The following is a 24,996-nucleotide window of genomic DNA, read 5'->3' on the forward strand; positions in this document are numbered from 1 at the left end:
ATGAGTTCTATCCAAGGATCAAGCTATGGTCACCACGATGCAGACGAATGTCGTCGGCGTTCTGAGCACACAAGTGACAAATATCCGATTCTCCATCCCAAACACAAACGGTCACAGTCAGATGGAGCAATCAAATACCCGTGTGTAAACCACATCAGCAGCCAAAATCCGCCCAAAAAGTTGTAATTGGAAACAAATCTAAGTCATGCACACGTTCATGTAAATCTAACGGGCCACTGAAACCTGAAAAAAAGAAATAAGTCTTACGAAAGCCAAATAAACTCCAGTGTACAATGTGATAAGTTCCTTAATCTGGACATTTTAAAGTGTTTTCTGAATCATCTATAGAAAACCTTAGATTTATGCTTTAGAAAACTTGCATTGGTTATTGATAGAATCATCATATTTATAACCATATTTTCTACCATCGGGTGTTTTATTCATGACATCAGGATATTCTACATTATTATGCATATATTGATAATCATAGGACTTATGAATGTTATGCAAAATAATGATGTTGTATCAAAAATAGATAAATCATGTTTCAGCAAATGTTTAGTGACTACAGAAGATGTAAATAGTGTCGCGGATAGCTATAGGCTGTGTCCGTCTTTCAGATTCGAACAGGACTTTTCATTGTTATGGCAACTTTCACATCAAAAAATACATCTAGATGTTTTCCCATCAAGTCTGAATCTGTTCTTCCAAAGTTCTGCGAATGGCGATATTTCACAATCGATGAACATTGAATGGTTACGGTTACAGTCATTATCTGCTCATTGCGATATGAACATGCAGCCAATCAGAATGGCGAGAGCTGGATTTTACCATACAGGTTTTTTGGACAAGGTGAGATGTTATTCATGTGGAAAATGCCGGGCAAACTGGATTGCGGGAGAAGATCCATTTGAAATCCGCAGACGGATATCTCCTATGTGCAGGCATGTGAATGATGCAGACAATGCAAACATTCCGATACCCCGAGACAACAATGATGCAAAATTTTCTCAAATTTCCTTAGCGACTTCTCAAGCATTGGCGACAAATAACGGACCGCCTATTCTTCATAATAAGCATCATTCTGCATCAGATAGAAATCTACAAAATGGAACACCAGTGGGTGTATCGGATAATAACAGTGGCCAAGGTGGACGTAACACTCATCTTATCAATACACCAACTAGGGATAATGAAACACAACAGGAGAATCCTTCGGGTGAATATTGTATGTATGAAAGGGAACCGATACCGACTTATCCTCCAACGGTCAGACATGTACCGATAAGGGTTTCCTATAACAATGCATCTGAAACCCACCCTATGACACAGCACATGGAAAGAAGCCTTAATGCAGGTTTTCAAAATGGACAATCAACTGAAGGTAAGCATGATAGTGTTAGGAACGGGCAGCGTTATACCAGACCACATGTGAATGTTGAAGCTTCAGGTATACCGCATAGGTCGTCGGTCCAAAGCGAGCGCAGTCATGGTGTCTTCAGTTCCACTTCCGGTTCAGTTAGTGTTTCAGTGGTTCAAAAAGTTAGCACCTCTTGGAGTAATATTTGACAAGCCCAAATACCCAGCGTATGCTGTTCTAACTGTGAGGATCAGTTCATTTAGGGGATGGTCAGGATCACAGGCTCCCTGCCTTATGGCGGAGGCAGGACTGGTATATGCTGGATATGCAGATTATACGAGGTGCTTCTTTTGTGGGGGAGGACTGAGGAACTGGGAGGATGGTGATGACCCCTGGATTGAGCATGCACGATGGTTTCCAAGGTGTGGATATATACGTCAGAGCAAAGGACCTGACTTTATTCGTCTGGTGTATGAAAGAATGACCTCAGATGATCAGGTATGAACAGATTGAAGATGAAGTATGAAGATTTCCGTAGAGTGGTAGGTTTTGCATGTTTATCTGATAAAATTCTACTAGATCTGTAGTACTTATCTGTAGGGAGTTTTAATAAAATTCTAAAATATAAATGCAAAAAATGATGAATTTATGAGGCAATTTAATGATATTGAACTTTAGAACTAGTCAACATCAGATTTCTTTCATTGAACTCGGTTGACATATGTGACCACTTCATTATTAGCTTACCTAGTCCGAAGGACCAAGGTGAGCTTATGCCATACAGTGGCATCTGTCGTCTGTCCGTCTGTCAACAATCAACTTCTTCTTCATAACCGCTGAAAGGAATTCAATGAAATTTTACTGGTAGCATCACTATGGGTTAGGGACTCCAAACTGTACAAATCGTTGGGCTGACTCGCCAAGGGCCTGAGGGGCTGGGCCAAAAGTGGTCAATTTGGCAATATTCATATAAATGACGGTCGACCTCTTTTTTGAAACTAACCATTGGATATGGCTCATATTTCATAGGTAGCATCTATACAGGGTGGGGACTCAACATTGTACAGATCATTGGGCTGACCCCCCAGGGGCCTAGGGGCGGGCCAAAAGGAGTCAATTTGGCTATATTCATATAAACGACTTCTTCTCTGAAACTAATTATTGGATATATAAATCTCATATTTCATATGTAGCATTCCTATGAGGTGGAAACTCAAAATGTTTAAATCTTTGGGCTTAGCCCAGATCACCGAGGGGTTGGGCCCAAAAGAGGAATTAAAGACAATTACCCTAAATCACTACTATTCATTACCGGTCTGTGCTTTAAAGGTTATAACCAAATTTTGCCAGAAATATATATATGCTTTGGGGAAAAAGAACAGATTTTGCTTAAATGGTGATACTCTGAATGCTTCCCCTTCATTTACTTGATGGTTATAATTTTAGATCCTGTACTGCCAAAAATGGGTTCACAGGTGCAAACTGTATCCAGTGGTCATAGGCTAGGGCATTCATGGGGGCTCATATGAAAGAAATATAATTTACACTTAAGTCGCAATATACGTAACTAGTTGCAAATTTTTCAGTAAAATACAGCCCAGATATTGATAACTTTTATATAGATATTCCCTAGATTAAGGTAAGTAATCTACATTTATGATGATATTTTACGTGTTTATTGATATAGCAGCATCTGAAAACTCGCTCGCTATGTTGGAACTCTTCTGTGTTGTTTGGATAATAAAGTTGAAAGTAATTCTGGTGAAAGTAGCTATAGACTTCTAGCTTTTTCATAAAAATTATGTTCCTAACAGTGTTATTATTTTATGTAATTTTTTCCATTATATAATCTACAAATAACAACCAATCTAACGCAAATGTCGAAAACACAAAATGAAGACTTTGTGTCAACCGGTGCAGACTTCGACGTCAACTTCGGTTTGTTGTTTTAGTCAGTGGTCCACACGTAAACTATTTTACATGACTTTGGAATTTTTTGTTAAAAGTCTCCTTACAGTTACCCACCCATCTTTACTTCGTTTTAGTTTAATTTATGCACTGTTATTCACTAGAATTTTTTACAGATTATTTCTGAATCTTGACAAAATGACGGTAGTTACGTATATTGGGACTTTAATGAAAACCAGGTGAGCGATACAGGCCCTCTGGGCTTCATGTTTATCAACATGTTTGTTATCCATCTAGGTCAACGAGAAATGCAATAGTAAAACTTCGGGAAAAGTGTGCGAAAGTCCAGAAGACCTTGTTTGCGAGGACCTAGCAGCTTTTCAGAGTGTGGTACAACAAGGATACTCCCCAGACCAAGTCAAACAAGTGGTTCAGGACCTGTGGGCAAAAGGTAATCCTAAAGCTGTCAACTATTTTTTCAAAATTTATTTAGGAGCAAAAATAAAACATTGATATATACATGTAGTAGTCAATCAGACAGATTTTAGGTGATTTAAATTGTTGTCTAAAAGGTACATGCATATAATTCAGTGCTGGTTCATACATGTACATGTGACTTTTCATTAAAATATCTGTTAATTGTGTTTCATCTGAATATACACTTAGTTATATTGCTGTAAAATACTGATTTGGGCATAATTGCTAACAAAGCACCAAAATTAACCAATATTTTGAGAATTACAATACCGTGGGTACTTGCAATGCATAGGTTTTACTTTTGCAATGTCAAATAAGTAAGAGCTCAAAACGAATTCCGGTGTCATATCAAAAAAGTATCCCCCATCAAAAAAGTATCCGGATACTTTTTCTGCCCATCAAAAAAGTATCCCCCCCTATCAAAAAAGTATCCCCCCATTGTCTGTTTATGCTTTCCAAATAAAGATTGGTAATGTTGAAAAAATTAACAGAAAATCAGCAGTAAATATATGCCTATACAGGTGACAAGGTGACTGTACAGGTAGTAAATTACACCTGGTCTACCTGTATTACATAACAGCACTGTGGGGGTCACACCTGACACTGATACAGGTAGAGGGCACTTATAAAAATTACCTGTGTGTATATCAACCACATAATCACAACAGTGAGAATAAACATCAATCCCAAACCAAACTATGAGATAAAATTTGTTTTGAAAATATGATTATACATTTTTAGTGTACAGATGTATTATGAAACTTGCATTTTAAGTATATATACACTAATAAAGCGACGGTGTTTATACAAACTGCATGCACTAGCTATCAAATAAGTGTAATATAGTATGGAAATAATAATGATTATATATATAGAGAATTGATAATATCTAAAAGCTAAATGTAAGAAATTCTTTAATTAATTTTATGTGATCACAAAATAATAAACAATTAAATTAAATGGACAATCAGAAACTTTAATTGTTAATATCATGGTATATTTTGCTGATATATATATGATTCGATCATTAATATAATGAAGCATTATTAACATGCCTGCAGATATATATGTTATTGCAAATTTGAAACCTTATATTTTCAAATAAATAAATGGTATATACATGTGATGTATAGATATTTTTTAATGATCAATTAGTTTGTTAAAGTGTCATGTATTGATTAACATCAGATTCATTATACAATACCATGATCAATAACAGGGATTATCTCAGGACTATAGCTATATAAGCATTTAATGTTTATAAATACAAAAATGGATGTATGATACCTTCATTTGTTCCTCTTTCTCCCACTTTTTCGAGATGAAAGGAATTATACAAACACTGGAGAAAATTTAACGGTTAATATATTCTGCATTTTATTCCCATTTCAAATGTTTTCATATTTTATCACACTATCTTAAAATGTTAAATGTAATAAAACATTAATTGTTAAGAGATAATTAATTAAAATTAAAACATTAAATATATAGAACATATGAAACTTAAAGCACTACACTTAAACATTAATGAGAGATAATTGATTAAAATCAAAAATAAATATATACAACATATGAAACTTAAAGCACTACACTTTAACATTAATGAGAGATTATTAATTAAAATTAAAACGTTTATATGTACAACATATGAAACTTAAAGCACAACACTTAACATTAATGAGGGATAATTAATTAAAATTAAAACACACACACATATATATACACATGTACAACATATGAAACCTAAAGCACGTACTGGACATTAATGAGATGCACATCTTATGAAAGTTTGTTATCATCACTCTAAATGCAGAAGATGGGATGCTGTGCGTCAGTGTACTGTATCACATCCATTGCGCCAGTCTCCAAGCGTTCCTTCAGTTGGGTAAGGAGCGAGGCTGTCGATGTTTCGGTACAATTAGTTCTGGGTCTGGTTTGTCCTCCGGCTGCGTGTTTGGATGCGCGTAATCTCGTTGTTGGCCTGGATTTCCTGAAACACACGGATAATGCTGTAGATATTTGGGTGGGAGTGTTCAACCTTCTTCTTGAGTTTGTTGTGCCATCCTTCTACGTGGTTCGTTATTCGAGGGCCCTCGGTCTCAAAGTGGTTCCAGAGCGGTTGGAAATTGGTCGCGCTCTATCCACCGAGTAATGACGTAGTCGGTGAATGCGGTGGTGTCGTGTGGTACATCAGCATCTTCAAGATCGTTAAGTGTGTGGAACCAGACATCTTCTATATGGTATTAAAGGGACTAGGGGTAGGGCTGCGGTTCGTCATACCAGTCGTCTGATGTCATCGTTGTCGGCGTAGAGTTGTTGAAGTCCGGTTTGCTGGGCTTTCCTCCAATACACTGCGTGAAATTAAAAAAAAAACATCCCTTCAGTATGGCTGCTGGGAATACGGAGTGAATGGCATTCTGGGCAGCGGTCTCGAAGTCCAGGAAAACAGTTTTCGGGTTGAGTTGGAGGTTCAGTTCAGTAAGGCGGGGCAGTCGGGTATGGTGCATCTCCAGTAGGTGCGTTCTCCTCTGTTGTTCTTCACACAGTAGATATAACCATTATAAGCAATGTTCTGTCTTCCAAATTTATTTCTAAGAAATTACACCTGAATCTGTGCGTTTTGCCCATGTTAGTGGTTGATAGAGAACTGTGATAGTCAAACCTCTCTGATGTCCTTATATACTTATAACATATATCTTGGATGCTGAACAGAACACATTTAAAACATATAAACAACATATCTTAGATGTATTCACTTCCATAAAACAAAAGCATTAGAAGCCTTAGATTATTAAGAAAACATCACTTCTATGTGGCAAATTACGAAAACCATACATTGTATGCTTAATTATTTGATTACTGATTTCTTCACTCATCTATTAAATACTTGCAATCGCTGGATCCAAAACCACAGGTATTAATTAACATACGTACTTAGTGGAGGACAAGCCAAATTAAGCGTCAGAGTAAATCAAAGTAATTAAATCAATCGCACATTATTAGTATTAAGCACACCAATTAAATAGATCAATAAAATATCATTGACAACAAAATAAAAATAATGTCCTATAATTTAAATTATCTGAAAATGTATTAATTCAAAACTAATTAAAACATCGCTTTATATTCCCTCAGAATCTTAAATCAAAACTATTAAAACATCATCGTATATATATTATAAACTGTCTTCGATAGACTTAGCTGATGAAAATGGTATATGATATGTAAATATTGTTTAAATAATGATGAAATTAGATAACTTTAAACATTGTGTAAAGTCCAGGTAAATGTGGGAAAACAAAGGTAAAATCCAGGTAATGTGGGAGAACAAAGGTAAAATCCAGGTAATGTGGGAGAACAAAGGTAAAATCCAGGTAAGGGATATGTGAAGCAGACTTTAACTGCTGTCACAACATAACTGCCCCTATGTTATTATAAAAAAAGTGGGAGAAACAAGAACACACCCTTCATTTACACAACATTTAATACAATAGGTGGGGACCTGATGTTGTTTTAGCATTTTATGGATACAGACACAGAGGCAGACAGAAGATATTTGATGGGGTTGAACATACATGAGAGTGCCAGCTGCCAGAATGTTTGAAAAATTACCTGTACAATTTTTTTTATAACATCATTCAGCGTTTTTTGTGTTTGATGCGTCAACATCCGACTATCTACTATTGTATAAAATGAATTTGAAAATTAATTATATTCAATCATCATCAATTTTCAATCAAATCATTCTTAAAATAAAATACTACTGTACATGCATGTATGGTGCTCATAAAATATCCTAGGGGAGATAATAAAGTAAATATCTTAAAAAATGTGCTGTAATTTTCCATACTGACCAATCAAGAAGAGCTTTTAATATGTTTTTCACCACCAAAAGTTACCAATATTTTGAGAATTATGGAATGCATATATCATAATTTACGTGTACAAATAATAATTGAGAGTTCAAAATGAATTTTGGCAGTAAATCAACCACTACAACAATCATACAGTGAAATGAGTACTTATATATATGCATTAAAACCCTTTAAACTAATTGAAAAATTTAATGTAGATGTGGTCTACAAATTCAATTTACATTTTCACAGTGTTATTAGTAATACGTGTATTGTGAATGGACTTCTGCAGGTAATACGTTTTCATCTAAACCTGCATATTAGATCAAAAACATGGAAACTTCACTGTGCATCAATTCTAATTTGTATTTCATTTCACATTTTTATAGTACGTGTTACAATAATTTTAAAGTGCTTTCATCTTAACCCACATAAAGCATAAAAACAAAAACTTTTACAGAGCATAAAATCTGTGTTGTATTCCTGTAACATTTATAACATCATGCATGTTGGACAAGCGGTAATGAGTAGACCAGTGGTGAAATGATGTTAGTATTTGCATTCAGTCCATAGTTTAATATTATATCATCGATGCCTCAAAGATTGTGAAATATAAAATAGACCACAGGTACAGTACCGTAATCTTGTTTTGTCTTCTTGATAAATCTGTTATTGATTCAATCTTAACAGTATTTAAATTTCTTACATGGTAAGCGATATTGTAAATAAGTGTTGTTTACATTGTTGATTGTCAGCGAGTCGCACACGACATAAAAATAGTAAACAGATATATTCCATTCATGAAAAATAGTAACCCCGACAGACTCGCCATAATGTGACACTTTGCCATTGACTCGTCCAATCATTATCAAGTGTGGGCGGAGCTTAATTTTTTTTCTTTCATCAGAAAAATGAAAAGAAAACATTGAAGAATCAGAATGCAGCATTCTACGTGATAACAGCGAAAAATTAATTATTATACCATATTACTGAGGAAAAAATGATGTCAGATTTTTCGCCCTTTTTAGGTCACCTGAGACGAAGTCTCAAGTGACCTATTCTAATCGCCTTTTGTCCGTCGTCGTGCGTCGTGCGTCGTCCGTCGTGTGTTCGTAAACAATTTACATTTTCGACTTCTTCTCAAAAACCGCTGAAGGAATTTCAATGAATTTTTGCACAAACCTTCTAAGGCATAAGGCCGATCAAAATTGTGAATTATATGACCCCCACCCCCCAGGGGGCTGTGGGAGGGGCCAAAAGGGGTAAAATTGACTAAAATTTCAAAAATCTTCTCCTCCATTCACAGATGTGGTAGAATCAAATACTCTTCATAGATAGAAAGGTCTCAAGTCCCTCTACAAAAATTGTGAATTATATGACCCTGGGGTCTCAGGTTTCCCCCTGGGGAGGGGGTTAAGTTTACTATAGTTTATATAGTGAAACACATTTTGGAGCATTACTTGGTCATTTATAATAGAAAATTAGTCAAATATTGTCAGAATTATCCCTATGAAATGGCCATTGAATTCTATTAACAAATTTTCCATGACTGACTCACAGGGGCCTTAGGGGCGGGGCCAAAAAGGGGTCAAATAGGCTAAAACTTCAAAAAATCTTCTTCTAAAATTCTGGAACTGGTAGAATCAAATACTCTTCTTAGATGGAAAGGTCTTTAGGTCCTTTACAAAAATTGTGAATTATATGACCCTGGGGTCTCATGTTTCCCCCTGGGAGGGGATCAAGTTTAACTATAGTTTATATAGGAAAAACACATATATGAATGTTTTTTGCTTATTTTTCGTAAGAAATTAGTCAAACTGGGTTAGAATGTTTAGCCTGAGACAGTATTTTATCGTCATATCCATATTGGTCCTGGCCGACCCCCAGGGGCCTTTGGGGCGGGGCCAAAAAAGGGTCAAATAGGATAAACTTCAAAAATCTTCTTCTGAATTCACAGATTTGATAAAACCTGATACTCTTCATAGATTGGAAGGTCCATAAGGCCCTTTACAAAAATTGTGAATTTCATCGCCCTGGGATCTCAGATTTTCCCCTGGGTAGGGCGTCATATTTACTATAGTTCATATAAGAAAAACACATTTATGAACATTATTTGCTTTGTTTTTCATAGGAAATTAGTCAAACTGGGTTAGAATTATTAGCCTGAAATAGCATTTTAACACCATATCCATATTTGTCCTGGCCTGGCCGACCCCCATGGGCCAGAGGGGCGGGGCCAAAAGAGGTCAAATAGGCTATAACTTCAAAAATCTTATTCTGAATTCACAGATTTGATGGAACCAAATAATCTTCTTAGATTAAAAAGTGAAATTTATAAAATCACTGACACTTCATGACTGACTTCTTGTTTGGTTTTGTTGGAATTTAAGCATAAGGTTTGGTAACATAATACACTATCAAAATGAAAAACAAAAAATAAAAATTCTAAAAGGTTCAACTTTAAAATTTATTCTAATTTGTAAATACTTTTTACAGATTTGAACCAACTTTGCAATGCTTTTCTGTAGCAGCACACAGGTGACCGTCAAGGCCTCTTGGCCTCTTGTTATAGCAAATATAACTGTAATGAGTGCCTCGATATAGCTCCTTGCTGCCAAGCATTAAAAAAATCCCATCATGGCTCTTGTTAGCTCGCCTATTCGAAGAATAGGGGGAGCTAATGTTGTCACCCCGGCGTCGGCGTCAGCGTTGGCGTCCCATTTTACGTTAAAGTTTTTGAGCAAGTTTCTGTTTCGTCAATTGTTTAAGCTTAAGTCATCATAAATGTTTATGATTTTATTTTCCTAATGTGTAGGGATGGTGAACATGATAATACAACCAATTTGGGGCCCTTTAGGGGTTTTTTGAGTCTGTTAATTTGTCATATTTCCTTGTTTAAGTTTTTGAGTGTTTATGATTTTATTTTATTTTTCTAATGTGTATAGATGCTGAACGTGATAATACAACATCAACTTCTTCTGAATAGGTGAGCTTTGCTGTTCTCCAACAGCTCTTGTTTTTTAGCACACCATCATAAGATGGTGGGCTATTCAACGTCCGTCCGTAAACAATTCTTGTTACCGCTAGATCTCAGAAAGTACTGAAGTGATCTCGTTAGATCTCATAAAGTACTTATCGATCAAAGGGATCTTTCTCAAATTTCAGATGTAGATTTCTCCTGTCCCTAGTTATGAATATTGTATTTTGGGACCATTCAGATAACAACACGGCCGACAGGTGGCCATCTTGGATTTTGACAATTAAAGTTTGTTATCGCTAGATCTCAGAAAGTACAGAAGGGATCTTTCTCAAAATTCATATATGTGTTAATCCTGGTCCCTAGTTATTTACAGACTAGGTGTGTCATGTTGTCAAATAATTTATTGAATAAATAACACTGAAAGAAAAGGGAAAAGCAGAGAAAAGATCAGTCTTTCATTGACTGGCATTGATCAGACAATAGTCTCTCTGTCATAAGCATGCAACACAAAAACAAATCCTTCCAAACCAGACTTTTTATGCAACATTTCAATATATTTCTAGGGAAGAGTGATATCCTCAGTACAGATATACTGATAGAAATCCTACGTATTAATGAAGGGGACTGTAATACTTCCGGTGATAGTGAACTACCAAACAGTGAGGACATATCTAACACAAACAGTGATGATCCAGAAGGTGAGTAAGGTGTTAGGCCTATGTATTCCAGGGCTACAGGTCCCTCACGACTGATGTATGGCGTTAATCTCAGGTATACTATCTCTATTATCACATAATTTGCCTGATATTAAGTGACTGTCAACCAGCTAGCAGCAACACGTCAGACAGACGTTGGCCCAATGCATGACACTAGGTGGGCCCTACGTCAGATTATGACATTGCACAGACGTATTTTGGTCCAACGGATCTACGTTGTCCAGACGTCAGATCCCAACGCTTTGATAACGTTGCCAGACATTGTTCCAACGTCATGTTGTAACTGCTTTCGACGGCTTTCCAACGTTAATCAGATATGTATAGACCTAATTTGCCATTGAAAATAATAACAAACACAGCAAAAAAGTTTCACCACTTTTAATATATCACCCACAACTTCATTCACTGCTGTACTCAGAGTCACTGTCTCATCCCACAGAAATGCTTCTGTCATCCGCTTCTGCCACTGTAAATGGAAAGATATTACTTAAAAGTACAATAATAATAATTATAACTTAGGAAAGTGTCATTTCTGTATACAACAGTTGTCTGAAACCGCCATTTTGAGAGTCACATTATAATTAAATCGTAGACACATAACTAAATAACGGCAAATATATAACTAGAAAACATAAATGTATAGCAACACATAATTACATGTAAATATAAATGACATCTCCATTTTGGAATTCTGTATATATATATATAAATAAACCTCTGTGTCAATATAAAAGACGTAGACTTTGTTACATATGTACGTTGATAAACTCACCCAGGTAAACTAGGTGGTTATAAAAACATCTTTCTATAAAACACCACCAAATATATTTATCAAATTACATTCCTAAAACATATCTGTAACAATTAGGTGTACTTCATTTACATGCAAATAGAAATTAAAACTATTCTACCATCACCATGCGCACAGGAAACTCACGCCCGTCCCCAGAAAGCGGCCCTTGGCATTCTTGTTCCTGTATGTCAGCAAATTTACATGTTTGCGGCTCGACACCCGGCACCCCCTCTAAAACAATATGATAACGGATACCCGCAGCTCAGCTGCACTATAGCCGCTCAACACTAAACTGGCCCCATGCCCTAAGGAATCCGATAACCCTTGGACGTTTAGAGCCCACGCTGGCACTATCGTCGTATGTCCGTATCTTGTTGTATTTTGTACACAGGGTATCTGTGAAAGTAGATACTAGTCTTTATTGTAACTGCTGTTCTGGCAGAAGAATTATTAAGGTTACGTTTTACAGCTTTTAAAAGTCCTAAAACACTTAGAGAGTTCCATAGCTCACTTAATATTCACAGCAGCCGTTAAAAATGGGTTTTTAGACAGTATATAATACACGTATGCCTCCATCGTTTCCGCCAACGTATTTACGTGTATTCATTACATTTTGAACTGTGATATAACCATTTAAAAGTGGTATGACATGCCTAACCGGTGGCTCTGATGTCGTGACATTTATCTTTATCTTCACAGAGAAAAACTCGACGATGCCACGAAAGAAATCCCGCACTAACGGGACAAGCCGACTAGAAAATGATGACGGACCACCAACGTAACTCTGCTAGCTGGGACAACTTGTTGGATACAACTTAGCAGTTGTTTTTTTGAATGAACGCTCATTTTGACGTCAGTACTTGACGGTCGCTTCTATACCCAATGCACGGGTGACCTCAGGATTTGTATGACGCCCTTGACAAACAACACACACAGTTACCCACAACACAACAAAATTCTTCTCAACGTAGATTTTAATAAGTCACACTGAGCATGAAATATCAATGTGAGCTTTTTCTTACTTGCCCCCCCTCTTGTCCTATCGTCATGCGTAGTCCCGTAGCCGTAAGCAATTCATCATTTTGACATTCTTCTCTTCTCAGACACACCTGATCAATATTTTCGATGAACTTTTGCGCCAAAATCTCGACCGAATTCACTACATTTGGTTAACAACAAAGCTTAGGAAATTCCTTAATTCGGACAACTCGAAAAACTTTTTAATGATCACAAATTGTAAATGTTGGTCCGAACTAGGCAAGAAAATGATACTTTGAAATGACTTGTACAAACTCGAAAGCGTGATTTTTCTCAGGGACCGCCTTATTAGATCGCACCGGCAATGCTGACATGTGAGAATCACATTAAATATCTGTAATGTACTCCAGCAGGTACAATTACCCTTTCTACACTACAGTGCCACTGAAAAAATGTTGAATGCTTTGCAAATACCCTGTGTATTACTTCATAACAATCATCAGCGATTTCAACGAAGCCGTACTTACATAAACATTACCCACACGACATGGCGAGAGTGACCCAATCAGGGTGTCCACTCTGCCATCTGTGTGATCAATTCAAGCGGAGTAAGCTCTACCACACAGCACTGAGTCACAATATCACACATCCTGGAGTCAGTGAACCCGATCGTTGTTTTTACAGGTGGTACACTTGAAACCATGATCGTTTCCAAAGCTCGGTATGATGCCATACCATCACAAGATGACATATTTCTAAATTCTACCGTACATTGTGACAATTATCTTTGTGTGAACAATAATATTAGGCTAGCCCTTGTAGTTTTTTTATCATATTCTCTGAAATAGATTTTTGACGGTATACTAAGCCATCCTAGTGAGTAAAACATTGCACAGTATCTTTGCAGCTGCACATGCGTAGAATAACTTCCTGTGACAATATACACTCGTTTAAACCAATCTTGATCTTGAAGTGGAAATCATATTTAATTAATTGTCTGTTATTGATATGATTCTGTTACAATCGTTATTATTAGGTACGCATGTTTCATATAATTTGCTGTGATGTTAATAAATCTATATCTTTGTCATTTTCGGTTTTATTGCTAACTTTTTGCAAACTATATACCGACGGACTTTGGACACGGAACTTTGGCTACTAACTTACATATATCTAACTTCAACAGAGCAAAATTTGTCTTGCACTGGAGAAATCGCTTAATTCGAACACTTGGATATATCGAAGTCTTGTCAAAAGCCCGTTCAATGTTCGAGTGTTAAACCCGAGTTCCACTGTATATTAAATTGTTTTTTTAGTTTCAATATATATAACAATCCTTCTTGATTTATGTATACTCCAATTCCTATGATGTCGCGGTCCCTATGGCATCGCGGTAAGGTTTGTTACGATGTTTGGGCAAGCGTAGCGCCACCTGGTGGGCATTTTCTAAAGTGTTCCCACTGCAAGCTGGTAGGTATGTCAGAAATGTGACGATTCGAAAAAATAATCGGTAAATGATCCTTGATCATACAGTAAGCTTGGCGAAGCCTTCTTTCTCAAAATACCAGAAAAGGCTTCGTCAAATGTTTCTGAACTGTAAAAAGCCAACTAACACCGTGCCTAAATTATACCAATACAAGATTACTGTTACGACGGCAATGCACATATTTTGAGCTCACCCACCTGGGTCCAGAAGGACCGAGGTGAGCTTATGGGATACCCGCAGTGCGACCCAGCGTCCCTCGTCCGCGCCGTCATGCGTCCATTGGTCTCCGTCATCAATTGACTTCATCTTATCCATAACCGCAGTGGTCAGATTTCAACCAACATTTAGACTTCGTAGTAGCATCCTGATGACGCTTACTCAACTGACAAATTGCGTCCAAATGATTGGGGCTGAACCCCCCCAGGGGCCTGAGGGGCGTGGTCAAAGAGGGTCAATTTTGGCCTATTTCATCCATATGGAACGACTCTTCTCTCCTGAAACCAAGCATGGGAGAGCACCTGCATAATGAGCAATGGTAAGCATCCTTACTAGGGGGACTTCACAAAATACGTACAAATGATTTGGGACCTGACCCCGCCAGGGGCCTGAGGGGCGTGGGTCAAAAGGGGTCACGTTGGCTTTTTTTACATATACAACGACCTTCTTCTCTGAATATTACCATTAAAGCATGAGATAGCACTTACAATGCAATGGTAGCATCGTTATAGGGTGGGGATTCAAAATTGTACAAATGATAGGGCTGACCCCCCGGGGGCCTGAAGAGTAAGGTCAAAAGGGGTCAATTTGGCTATTTCCATATAAACGACTTCTTCTCTGCAACTAAGCATGGGATAGCACCCATAATGGAATGGTAGCATCCTTATTGGGTGGGGATACAAAATTATGCAAAAATAATAGGGCTGACCCCCCCCCCCCCCCCCAGGGGCCTGAGTGGCATGGTCCAAAAGTGGTCAATAATCCATATAATGACTTCTTCTCTGCAACCTTAACAATGGAATTACGCTCATAATGCAACGGGTACATCCTAAATAGGGTTGGGATTCAAAGTTTGCAAATGATGGGGCTGACCCCCGGGGGGCCTGAAGTGGCACGTCAAAAGGGGTAATTTTTAAGCGCTACTTTCCATACTAAACGAGTTCTTCTCTTGCTACTAATCCTGAATAGCACACAATATATACATCACTGCAATTGGAAGCATTCCTTAAGCGTGTTATTGGCTTTGAAAATTGAAACAAATTAGGGCTCCCACCCGGGCCGTAGACGGCAAATACGGCAGTGGACGATTTGCCAAATTCATAGGTCAATTAGCTACTATTTGTCATAAATTACTTTGTCTTTGAACCTATATATTGGATAGCATATTTGTATGGTATCAGTAGCATCATTGTATGGTTGTGATTCAAAATTAACTTTTGAGAGTCAATTTTGCTAATTTTTCTAATTGTCAGAGTCTTTGTGATAATTACTAAAAAAACAGGTGAGCGATACAGGCCCTCTGGGCCTCTTGTTTGTGTCAAGCTGTCGTCCGCTTGTCAATAGATAAAATGAGGTCAAGCCTTAATCGTGTGACTTACCCAAATAAGTACTTTTTTCTGCGGTCAAAAGTATGGGAATTTTTAAGGATCAAGGAGAATTTTTAGGTGCTGTACTTGTACAGCATCTTTACTGGTCCTAAGATCATGACATTCGGAACTTACTTATGAATCAATTTATTGCTTACTTCTACGATAAATCCCGAGGAGTTCATGATGGGACCGAATAATTTCTTCACATAAAGACCCAGCAACGCATATCCTTCCGCGAAAATGATCTATTTGCTATTTTGTAATATGATTAAAGCTTTAATGTGATGAACAATATCTGTATCAGACAAATAAAGTTTTAGAAATAACATCAAAATTATAGACAATTGCCTGCATTATCACTGCATGTTCCGAAACTATTTTCTTCTAGCACAAATCACTTATGCTTACCTTGACTGCGTTTTTGAGTAGAACTAGTGGTGACGGTAAGTAATTTACATACTGCCGACACTATCATAAAAACTTAGCGCACAACAAACTCTCAGTTAACTTCTAGCGTACGTTGACCATCATTGTAAAATTGACCTTCCTAATTCAGCGAGAATAAAAATTAAAAAAAACAAATTACCCTCCCAACATGTCGGTCAATAGTATTCCCTAAGACCCATATTATACATTTCGCATCACAACATGTGGTTGTCTATTTAAGATGAAAGTAGAATCATTCTGAATGTGGTACTCAGGCGTTTCGTCTTACACATCATGGGGGCGCGCGCTGTAGTGAGTTTGAACGAAGTGACGGTGAAATCTACGCTGGTGATTTCCAGAAGCAATAAAGATGTTGCTTGGTTTTGATTGGTTTTAAAGCCATCAGTGGTGCGATGCTTGACGATTCTTGTTTAATAGTCACACACGAATATGCAGTTCAACAAATCACCCAAACCAAAAGGTAGGCCGACTCATCGATAACAAGCAATGAATGTCCAAGACAAGTTTCTCTTAACGAAAGTTATCAAAGATTGAAAGATTACATATATAGTCAGGGTCAGTGTCAACAAATATATTTGAAGGAATATGCTGTAAATTGATTCAACAACATTGAAATTATGGAAGAAAATGTGGGACTGTGATTTACGTGAATCTTGCAGAAAATCACGAACATGGTTTATCGGGAAATAAACTACAATAAATAATGGATATTTTGGCCGCACAGTATTATTGGCCCCTAAAAATAAAACATATACATGACGATGATGAAACCACATAAAAATTCTTATCATTTGATGTCCACCGATCTAAGAATAAACTTAACCATAGTCATTGAGCTGTAGAAAAGTATTTGTGATTCATTCAACAGCCTTTTAAGCATCTGCAAAACCTCCAAAAATGAACTTTCATCCTCTCTCCCTTGCACCTGATTAAAAGCATGAAACCATGGAAAAAAATGCCCATTTATATAACCATTTGCTTCTTTTCCTTTATTTCGATCCTTCTTGAACAGCACCTATGAGTGGCCTCGCCACTTTGATTTAAGATACAGTCAATGCCTGTCTGTTTCTGTGAGGATTTGGGGGCAAAATGGCCAATTCCAATGTTCTCATTGATCTACTAAAAATCAGTTCGCTTGGTTTTCACAGCATTTTGCACATAATTGATCAAATACATTGTTTTATCTTTAAAATATTAGTGTTTTATCTTTAAAATATTAGGCCTAGTATTTTTAGCCCACCATCATCAGATGGTGGGCTATTCAAATCGCCCTGCGTCCGTGGTCCGTGGTCCGTGGTCCGTCGTCCGTCCGTAAACAATGCTTGTTATCACTATTTCTTAAAAACTGCTGCAAGGATTTTGTTCAAACTTCACATGGAGGGTCCCCTTGGTCCATATTTGTGCCATTCAGATTTTGAGGCTGATCGGAAAAACAAGATGGCCGCCAGGCAGTCATCTTTGATTTTGGCAGTTGAAATTTGTTATCGATATTTCTTGAGAACTACTGAAGGGATTTTGTTCAAACTTCACATGAAGGTATACCCTTGGTCCCTAGTTGTGCCATACAGATTTTGAGGGTGAAAGGAAAAACAAGATGGCCGCCAGGCAGCCATCTTTGATTTTGGCAGTTGAAGTTTGTTATCGATATTTCTTGAGAACTACTGAAGGAATTTGTTCAAACTTCACATGGAGGTTACCGTTGGTCCCAAGTTGTGCCATACAGATTTTTAAGCTGATCGGAAAAACAAGATGGCCGCCAGGCAGCCATCTTTGATTTTGGCAGTTGAAGTTTGTTATCGATATTTCTTGAGAACTACTGAATGGATTTTGTTCAAACTTCACATGGAGGTTACCCTTGGTCCCTAGTTGTGCCATACAGATTTTGAGGCTGATCGGAAAAACAAGATGGCCGCCAGGCAGCCATCTTTGATTTTGGCAGTTGAAGTTTGTTATCGATATTTCTTGAGAACTACTGAAGGGATTTTGTTCAAACTTCACATGGAGGTTACCCTTGGTCCCTAGTTGTGCCATACAGATTTTGAGGCTGATCGGAAAAACAAGATGGCCGCCAGGCAGCCATCTTTGATTTTGGCAGTTGAAGTTTGTTATCGATATTTCTTAAGAACTACTGAAGGGATTTTGTTCAAACTTCACATGGAGGTTACCCTTGGTCCCTAGTTGTGCCATACAGATTTTGAGGCTGATCGGAAAAACAAGATGGCCGCCAGGCAGCCATCTTTGATTTTGGCAGTTGAAGTTTGTTATCGATATTTCTTGAGAACTACTGAAGGAATTTTGTTCAAACTTCACATGGAGGTTACCCTTGGTCCCTATTTGTGCCATACAGATTTTGAGGCTGATAGGAAAAACAAGATGGCCGCCAGGCGGCCATCTTGGATTTTGATAGTTAAGGTTTGATATCCCTATTTCTCAAAAAGTGCTGAAGGGATCTTTCTCAAATTTAATATGTAGGTTCCCCTAGGGCCCTTGTTTTGCATATTGCATTTTTGGACCAATCAGTGAACAAGATGGCCGCCAGGCCGCCATCTTGGATTTTGATAGTTAAAGTTTGTTATGGCTATTTCTCAGATAGTACTGAAGGGATCTGTCTCAAATTTCATATGTAGGTTCCCCTAGGGCCCTAGTTGTGCATATTGTGATTTGGGACCGATTGATCAACAAGATGGCCACCAAGGAGTCATCTTGGATTTTGATAGTTGAAGTTTGTTACCGCTATTTCTCAAAAGGTACTGAAGCGATCTGTCTCAAATTTTATATGTAGTATGTTTAAAAAAGTTTAAAAAGTAGAGAAAAGATCCATCTTTCCTTTGTCAGATATAGATCATTCTTTGGTGGGCGCCAAGATCCCTCTGGGATCTCTTGTTTTATTAAAAGGGAACTAAAAACGTTTTATAAAAATCCTTATCTTCGGATAAAATCCTGTTTCTAAAGAAATAATTACGCTTTGAACCCCTATTTTTACTACAAATGGAACATATCTTCAGTGCATTGTTAAAGGTAAAAGTATTTTGTAATTTCGACACTAGTTTCCAACGTTGGGCTTCAGTACTGCAATACTGCGATATCGTAGTACTCTCCCTTAGATGACAGAATAACATGGCCGCCTTGTAGCAGCCGATACGATGAATGAGATAAGTGTTGATAAGTTTTTGCTTGGTACATATTACGAAGAGAAACTGAAGATGTAGACACATAGGAAGTTAGCTTGTGTAGTGATACATTCTTTGCACCAACGTTGATTAATTGTTAACTACCATGATACCACAGAAGTCCGGGCTACTTGCTTCATAAAATATCATATGAAATGAACACTCATTGAAGATCCTATGTTAATATTATTTGAAGTACACTTTTTGTGTTTTTTAATGACATTGAAATTTATGTTTCAATGCATACATTTTTGTGCATACCATATTACTTGGTTATTCCTCGGAAATCATGTTAGTATGCCAGTGTATGATAATTTTATCAAAAAAAAAATGAATTAATGTATTGATAGCTTAATGGTCAACATCGTGATTATTTCTGGAAATACTCCTGTTATGATATGATGTAACATGTGATTCTATTTTCCCCACCTGATTATGGAATTTGTGACTTTAACTTCAATCTAGATATGTATGGTGTGTATCCTTATTAGGGCCCCATATTGAGATGTTGGTGCCCTTTATAAGGTAATCAGGTTCTCCGTCCTTCTGTCCATTTTGTTCCTTTTGGACAATCACAACTGAAGGAAGTTGAGTATTGTTCTTAAATTTGGAAGGATGATACCCCATGATATCTAGACTGGCTATGTAACGTTTTGGGGTAATCAGTTTCAAAATGGCTGCTCACTGGCCATCTTTGATTTTAACTAAAAAGAAAAAAAAATTAACTGATGAACATTTTGTGATAACATTAATTATGAAGTGAAACTTGTCAACAACTAACTAAGGAGATGGATGAAATGGGGTCAAGGTCATATGTTCAAAGGTCAAGGTCAACTTTTGCATATTTCCATTTGTATATTATCTTATTGTCTTATGAAACAGCCAGGTGAAGAATTTGGCAAAGACTCAAATGACCATAGGTCAGTAACAGTGGGTCACAGGTCATGGTCATTATCCCAGAGGTCAAGGTCACAGGTCACCATCTTTGATTTTAGCATAAACAAATCATATTTTTGTTGGTCTTAAAGTCCCAAAATACTTTACTAGCAGCAAAACATTTATTAATTAGTAAAATACAGCCCAGATATTGATGTAACGTACATTTTATAGATATGATTTAAATTAAAATATATAATCAGACTTAAGTGACGAGATTTATGTGACATTATCATAAAATTGTTCAGGATTAGACAAAGAGTCGACATGCAGACTTCAGATCTAAGAACGGTCATATAATCTTAGGTCAAAGTCAAATTTTGCCATATTTTTCTTGTGCTTAATTTCTTATGACTGTATAAAGTGAAGTTGTTTGGAACTAAGCAAGGATTCAACTGACATTAGTGGCATGATGGATTACCCCCCCCCCCTTCCCAGTTACATGTATGGGGATTCAAAATTCTGCAAATGGTTGGACTGACCCCCAAGGAGCTTGAGAGGCATAGCCAAAGGAATTAATTTGGTTGAATTCATGTTAAGAAATTCTCTCAAGCTAAAGCTTTGGATAGCACTCATGGCATTGGTAGTATACCTATGGGATATATAGGGACTCAAAATTGTGCAAGTGGTTGGGCTGACCCCTCCAGGGCCTTAGAGTGGGGCCAACCTATGAGTTGGAAATTCAAGAAGTTCAGATTGTTGTTTCAAACCCCCTTAGGCCGAAGGAGAGGTGCCAAAAGAGGTTACAAGTTTGCTTAAATTCATGTTTAGTAACACGTTTTGTCTCTGAAACTTAAAAGTAATGGATATCACTTTTATTTGACTGGTAGCATCCCTATGCTACGAGGTGGGGGATTCAAATTGTAAGTCTGAGTTTTGTGATATTTACTTAATTTATCAGGGGCCTCTTGTTTATATAAATGAGCTTAATCGGAACCACAAGGGCAGAGGGTGGGCCCAAAATAGGAAATTTTGCTTAAATTTTGCTGTAAATCCTCCTCCTTAACCCTTTGCTGGATTACATCTAGATTTGGTGTTAAACATTAATGAATAATGACAATCATATTTTATATTAATTATCCTACTGCTCCTTAACCCCACTACCAAATGTGGTGTGTAGTGTCCTTGGGACAGGCAATTTTATATCTATATGAATGAGCCTGGTCAGACAACTAGGGGCAGAGGGGTAAGTCCCAAAGGGGGAACATTGCTGAAGTTTTGTTTTTAAAATGCTACTCCTTCTTAAATCTTGGGAGGATTACAACCAGCTTTGGTGTGAAACATCATTGGGAGAGGGCAGTCATATTTTATATAAATGAAACCTGGTCTGGTTTCTTGGGGCAGAAAGGAAGGGCCCCATGGTTGAACATTGCTGAAATTTTTGATGCTGTGAAACAGTATTCTTAGGTACGCTCGGCGAGCCTGTGCACATCAAAACAATGAAACCACTCCGCGATGAAAATTAAAAGTTGTTTTGTTCATTTCACTTAATACTTGATGGTATGAAAAATAAAACCCCAATATTCAAAACCACAGACATTGAATTTGTACATACATATACACCATGGATGGAGTGTTTTAAGTGTTCAGTTGGGACTCTATGATATTGGTATTACTCCGAGATAGTAGTCTCCCGAAAATCACGAACAACGCCTTCTTCGCTGTCTTCCTCCGCGGCAGACTTTCGGTGGATTTTGGATTGTGTATGTTTATTTTTAAAAATTTTACGTAATTCATGCTACTTATCGATTTTTGTAATCAAATGTTAGGAAGGTTAATACAAAAGAAAGTTCTTATAACGCTTATAAAGTTTTTTTGTGTTGGCTGCATTGACGAATTATGTCCGATGATACACTGTATTATTGCGCAGTAAAAGTTAATAGTTTTGAGTATGTGTCTGTCAACGGGAGTTGTGTCTTTTGTTTATCGACAATTGCGTCATATTGAAAGGGGAAAGGAAAAAAATTATCAACATAAACTTACAAAATATAATGATGATATAGATCTATATATGTACGAGCATTTTAAAGTGACAAATAAACTTATATTGCCGTGTAATGTACGGTAGCCTTATGAAGACTTGCTAAAGTCCGATGTATTGTATGGAATTTTCTTGATGTTAGCGTTATGAATTCAAAAGAAATTTGAGTGTTATAAGTAACCAAATAATGTACCTTTTACTTGGCAAAAGTATATGGCCATGTTTTATTATGAGTCAAAAGTCGGCAAAGCACAACTCACGGTATAATGTTCTGCACGAAAATATCTCGCCAACCAGTTACTGTTAGGCTTACGAAGACTTGCTAAAGTCCGGTACATTACATGAAGTTTTCTTGATGTTAAAGGCTAGCGATGTTGTGAATTTAAAAGAAATCCGAGTGATATATGTGATGAAATAATGTACCTTTTATTCGGCAAAAGTATCTGGGCATGATTTATTAGTCAAAAAGTCGTCAAAGCAACGTTAACCCATGTAAATTTTCTAAAAAGGAAACCAAAACTTGTCCGGAAATGGTAATATTTCTAATGTTATATTTTTCCGAAAATATTCTTCAATGTTAAGTGGATATTAAGATACGGATATGTTTACTTATTATTTTTTGTCTTTGAAGAGACATTGATGAAATTGATAATTTAGTAATTAAAAAAAGAATTATAAAAAATGATACTCAGATTCTGAACGGTTTCATTGGTGTCGAAATCGTTATTTCAGAAATAATTTAGATACAAAATTTATTACAGTTATTTCAGGAAAATGAGTTATTCAACTTATTATTCTTGAAAAACTTTGAATATCATAAAATAAATACAAATACGGTATACTGTAAATATATTTTGTTAAACTCCCAAATTCAACACTGCACACTTAAAGTATACTTAATTCAATATTTAAATGAAAAACCAATTTCTTTCTTATTTGGTTTGGATCCTTCAATCACAGCATCTATGAGTGGCCTTGGCACTTTGATGTTTTAAAACCCTCATATAGACTACTCCTCCTTTTGAAATGCTTGCATGCATATGTGGATTACAACCAAATATAGTGTGAAACATCATTGGGAGAGGACAATCATATTTTATTTGTTTGCTTTGCATTCCTGTTCCTCCTTAATGCTTGCATGAATTACAACTAAATGTGGTTTGGTCGGAGAGGAGAATAAGATTTCTAATAAATGAGACTGATCCTACTGGAGGAAAGAGGGGCGGAAATCCTATTGAGGAACTTTGCTAAATGTTTGCTATGAAATCCTGTAAGTTGTCTTTTCGTTCTTTGTAAAATGAATTTTGTCAGATGACTGTTAAGGCCCTTTGGCCTCTTGTTCTATATACTGTAAAACATACTTATCGCAATCAAATTTTAGCACAAACCATGAACCACAAAACATTCACGCAATCATAAATTAGCATATCAAGGGGTTTCAAAGAATAAGTGTTTAACAAATTCATGTGAAGAGCGAAAAGTGCTAAAATGAGATTAGTGCTGAAATAAGTACATTTACAGTATTATAATATTTGGTTTTTAAAAACTTATAATATTGTTCAATATTTTGATAATTAACTGCAATTATACTCTTCCAAGCATCTCTGTAAAACAAAAATCTGTCTTTGCATTTTACAGAACGTGAGTTAAGACGGCTGATGGAAGAGAACCACAGATTAAAAAGACAAGTAATGTGCAGAATATGTGAAGAAGACGATGCCTCCATCACGTTTCTCCCATGCGCCCATCTCGTGTGTTGTCAAATGTGTGCCCAAGCTGTAATGGGCACTGTCCTGTATGTAGAGTGTTCATACAAGGCACAGTCAAAACCTGGCTCACATGACTTATGTTAAGCATATATGTTCTTGGCATTATGAGAACCAGAAACCAGTCAATTAAGCTACATTGTACCTGGTATCAAAAATCTGGACTATTCTTCAAACATGTGGCTGAATGACACCGAACCCAGAGATCTACTTTAGCAATATATAGAGTGTGATGATATTACTCATGTGCCTTTATCTATTGTTCCTGTTCATATCTGTTAAATATAAGCTTCATACTTTACCAGTAGTTTTTCACTTACAAATGTTTTAATGAAAATGTACTATAAACTGTAGTATGTCTGAAACATTGCAAATATTGTTGATGGAATGTGATATGTTTTTAGGTCATCTGACCCAAAGGGTCAGGATGAGCTATAGTCATCGTGCTTTGTCCTTCGTCGTCCGCCGTGCGTAAACTTTCACATTTGAACTTCTTCTCCAGTTCCACAAGTGGCACTGAGCTGAAACTTACCTGAAATGATCCTGAGATGGTCCTAA

The 24,996-nt window shown here is 36.8% G+C and overlaps 1 pseudogene; it reads left to right on the top strand.

Annotated features, from left to right (window-relative positions):
* On the top strand, positions 1–24,515 carry LOC138312360 (E3 ubiquitin-protein ligase XIAP-like; annotated as a pseudogene).
* Positions 24,516–24,996: the final 481 nt, after the last annotated feature.

The sequence above is a fragment of the Argopecten irradians genome, unplaced genomic scaffold (genome assembly GCF_041381155.1).
Source record: "Argopecten irradians isolate NY unplaced genomic scaffold, Ai_NY scaffold_0290, whole genome shotgun sequence".
Lineage (NCBI taxonomy): Eukaryota > Metazoa > Mollusca > Bivalvia > Pectinida > Pectinidae > Argopecten > Argopecten irradians.